General features: G+C 33.6%; 1 long non-coding RNA gene across 1 annotated transcript; it reads left to right on the forward strand.

Moving 5' to 3' along the window:
* The first annotated feature begins 3,381 nt into the window (after window positions 1-3,381).
* LOC128552695 (uncharacterized) lies at window positions 3,382-4,427 on the forward strand. Its single transcript, XR_008369142.1, has 2 exons — window positions 3,382-3,471; window positions 4,310-4,427. It is a non-coding gene; the product is annotated as an uncharacterized LOC128552695 (long non-coding RNA).
* Window positions 4,428-4,741: the final 314 nt, after the last annotated feature.

A 4,741-nucleotide genomic window follows, 5' to 3' on the forward strand; every position in this document is an offset into this window, starting at 1 on the left:
CCTCTTGCTCACTCTTTTTATCGATTTTTGTCCTGTAAGGATTGTTCATAACTTTGTCTAATGCTTTCATCTATATGCTCGAAGTCATCAACCATCTTACACAAGTGTCACATTTGTCTTTCATAGGTACATGTATCTTGAATTCTATTTGATATGTTTTTGAACGTTCTTTTTCAGCAGATTTAATCCATTCTTTTGGCATTGAACAACATATATCATACATCTCAGCCACTGACAAACATTCCAGTAGGTATTCCCTTTGGTAAATATAATGGTTCGGTATGAATTCTGAAATTTATTAGTCATTAAACCCATAAAAGTTATTGATCAAAAGTGAGAACTGACCGTTTATTGGACGCTATTGATTCTCTATATATACACTATATATACCACTAATAAAAACAGTAAAACACTAGTCTTACACTGAAAGTACAATCAAGTATTCGAAACAAAACCATTCGAAAATGTAACACACATTAACATTGAGTTTGCAGAAAAAGTTGCGCTCTTTCAGCACAAATGATATACATCACTAAATTATGAAATTGTAAAAAGCGATAAATAGCAAGTAAATATTCACTATTTGCAATAAATCATTTGCAAAGTCTGTTTCAAAGGTTGTAACTATTTAGTTGAAACTTCGCCATGTTTCTCGTATTGTTGTCACGTGATGTGATATGACAATATCATTGGCGTATCAATATGTGGCTTTGTGGAAATTACCTATAGTGTTTTCAACGATTTAGGGCTTTGTGGAAATGCGATTTACTCTAGTTATATACGTTCCACAAGGAAACAATCAGAATATTATGATAGAGCTCGGCAAGACAAAAACAATGATACCTAACACTCCTACTTGACCAAAATTGACATATGGCGTTGTGGAAATCAAGCGACGATCTGTTGCTAAGGGTATAGATCGTGGTGTTTTTACTTTCCTTAGTATGCTTTTAAATTGAAAATAAATTTTATTATCAAATTTACTGATACCTACGAAAAGCATTAGTGCCAGGTGTATGTCATTTATTAACGCGAAATTTCGAGTTACTTATCTCGAAATTTCGAGTAATTTAGTCAAAATTTCGAGTTACTATGGTGAGATTTTGCGTTACTAACTTAAAGTCGAAATTTCGAGTTACTTTCTCGAAATTTCGAGCTAAGTATCTTGAAATTTCGAGTTACTAAGTTTGAGCCCATATGTCAATGAAATATAGACATACCTAAATGAAAGGATGAGTATATAGATGATTCCACTTTGAAGAGTCAAAAGTCGTCCATTACATTTTTGGTCTTTGACTGACGGACGGACGTTCAAATTTTGCTGATAAAAGGGGAAGATAGTAATTCGAAATTTCAAGTTAATTTCGAGTTACGTAAGTCGAAATTTCGAGTTATTAAAAACGCACCTGGCACTAATGCTCTTCCGTAGATATCTTAGTGATACACAAATAACTTTTAAACACGAATTTGTATAATTTGATTTGATACAAGGAAATGCCATTCATGCATAGCTAGTCTGAAAAGGTTCAGCGACACATCTGTACTTATCATAACAAAACCCCGTCCGCTCGGGCACACAAGTCTGTACCGAAAACATCGATATTTTTCCATACACTGACGCCTGACTTTCATATCGGATGCGTGACGTAACTGAATGTGTGTCGTGGCATTAACTTTTTTATTTACTTTAGTATTGTCAATCTTATTCAGTAACATCAAATTGTATGCGTATGTAATAAAAAGGTTATCATTTTTACATCGATACATATGCACTCGTTCTTTAGCGGAAGAATATTGCGCCCCTAAAGTTTTACAATCTATTTTCGCTGCAAAACTTGTGCATAGCTAACAACCAATAATTATTGTTTTGTTTTTAATTAAATACGAACACCATTTTATACTCTAACACTGAAGTTAAATTGAGAGGGCACCTGTGCCGATAGAAAAATAATTGTGTCCTAGAGTGTTCCCGTGCCGTGTACAGAGAGTCAAGAGGGATCCTGTGAGGCAAAATTGAGCCGACTGAGAGGGATCCCGTTCCTTAACGAAATCGAAAGTAGAACGTTTTTAAGGAAATATGATAAAAATATCCACATATTGTTTATTTACAAATAAGATGAGATCAGTGGCTTCAGATCTAAGGTACTAGATATTTGCTATATTCAAGGAAAGTCGTATGTACGTTTCATAAGCATCGCACTGTTCATCCAAGCCAGTACCTCCAGCTATATTCCATCTTCGTTTGGACTTGTGCGAAATGATAAAACAAATGTAACAATAGAAAATCAACGGTATATATCTGCGCCATTCCGTGGGCCATATGTTTTTATGCACAAAAATGTGTCTAGGACAAAAAATTTGATTTTCTGAGCTCACTGACGTTTGAGTTCATTGTTTAGCAAAGAGAGTGTCCTGTGTGCGAACAGAGAGGGATCCGTTTTCTCATTTTCTACAGACAGGGATCCGATATGGGTATACACAGTGAACAACAGAAAATAGAATACGTTTTACACATTTTATATATACCAAGTTGGTTTCAGTTTTCATACACTAAACTTATGTCTTAAAATGTGACATAATTTTCCTTTAGCAAATAGGAAAACAGGAAACAAGTGTGCTTTATTTCATCTTTTGCAACATATTTACTTTCTACACAATCAGTTTCTATATTCTAATTTACAATATATATGCAGTTGATAAATCAAAACTTGACGAATTCGAGTGAAATGAAAGAGATTGTAGTGATTCTAAAAACACAGTTTCTAGGAGTAAAAGTTCATATCGTTATGGTGATGTCGCATCAAATATGTCAACTGTCCACTTATTGCACAGTGCGTAGAAGACGGAATGATAAAGTTATTTTGTATCTTAAGAGCTCGTTATCAGGTAACAATTAACGACATTTTGCAATTCAGAATTTGCATTTTGCTATAAACAAAACACATATCAAATAGTAAATAAGGAAAAAAGCAGTAGTTTTTAAATTATAAAGTAAATTACATAGTCATCTATACATTTGTTTGTTTTACAGTCGACATTATGAAAACGCAAAACCAAACAGTTCACACCGGTAGCGAGCATAGTGCTACCAAAATAATAGGAGGGGCAGTTGGTGGTTCTGCAGCAGTTATTGTTGTGGCCGTAGCAGTTAGTATAATCATATTTAGGTCTAGAAAGAGAAACAGGTACGGTCATATCTATGACTTTTTTTTTTTTACATAATCGATTATCTTGATCTTACTCTCATGCATAGTTTAAAACTCAGTAAATGTTTTTTTCACCCATAAAATATCTTTTAGAGGACAAATTTGTCAATTTCAGATTTATTCATATCATTCCCAGGTATTTAACCTAGCATTAACCTACCAATACGTTAATTTTACAGTAAGGATAGCAAACATGATTACGCAACACCAGAAATCACTGCAGCACAGACTGGAACAGAATATGACACATTAGACAACCTGAATGGTATGTGCGACCTTGCCAGGTTTTTAGATTTATTTCGAGTTTTGCAGCGTAAACATTGTGCGACTTTTGGAATACCGTACTATTTCACGAAAGCACTAGTACATGTCAAGCTCATAATCATTTTATATACATTACATACTAATTTTAACATACCTATAATGTATGTCAACGGTTTTTTTACATTAGACGTTCCTCATTTAAATTACACACTCGAGATGAAATTACACGTCAGCTTGTCACATATTGGCGTTTCAGATCGATAATTATAGAGTAACGAACTTTTTAGAAATTAATACAAAAAAAAAATCTATAATATTTACACTGACCGACATTTAAAGCTATTTGTTAAAGTATTCGGTATGTCAGTACATGTATGTCAGTAGGAACAACTGCATGCTTATTTTCGTTTTTAATTAAATTATATTGTATTTTCTGATTTACCACGGTTAAGATTTCAAAAGCTCACAAATATTCAAATGTCTGAACGATGAATCGTGGTTAAATCAGACGACAAACACCATAAAGCGTTTGTTTATTTTCATTTAACATACCTATTGAACTAATACGACAGAAATCATTTTTGCCTTCATTAATACGAGTGGAAATGAACCAACGTTATGCGGCAATTTGACACTATATCTGGCATTATAATACACCAGTTCGCGCCTCAGCCTGTTTTTCAAGATAACGAACAATTCGAGCATTTAAGAATGGCCGAATACGTATTTTAACTCTTTTTTTGTCAGAAAGAATTAAAGCGAGATTTTGGATAACATTTAGATTAAAGAGAAGCATAACACTGTGTTTTTCAGTACAGACGTGTTTTCATTATTTTCAGACAACCAAGGCCAAAGCAACAACAGTTATGAAAACGAGAGAGTCAGCGCTTTTTGACATACTTAATATTGTTTCATTTCTTTTAAGCATTTTTCTTCTTAAATAAAGCGTAGCACAAGTATTATATTCCTAATATTTAGTATATGTTTGTACTTATATTCATAAAGTTTTAACAACAAACAGTTTCAAAATGATAAAAACGTTTGTTATATCAAGCGGATAACAAAAAATATAAACAACGACGATTTATCGTATTGAGTTTCAACTACAGATATAGAAAACATCACGATAACACTAACTTGAACTATTAGTTACGCTGCTTGTTGGTAACAGGATAGGGATATACGCTGTCGAGGAAATCCATATCAGGCGAGAGCGAAGCTCGTGCCTGATATGGATTTCCTCGACAGCGTATATCCCGTAGCCTGTCACC

This window comes from Mercenaria mercenaria, unplaced genomic scaffold (assembly GCF_021730395.1).
Source record: "Mercenaria mercenaria strain notata unplaced genomic scaffold, MADL_Memer_1 contig_3041, whole genome shotgun sequence".
NCBI lineage: Eukaryota > Metazoa > Mollusca > Bivalvia > Venerida > Veneridae > Mercenaria > Mercenaria mercenaria.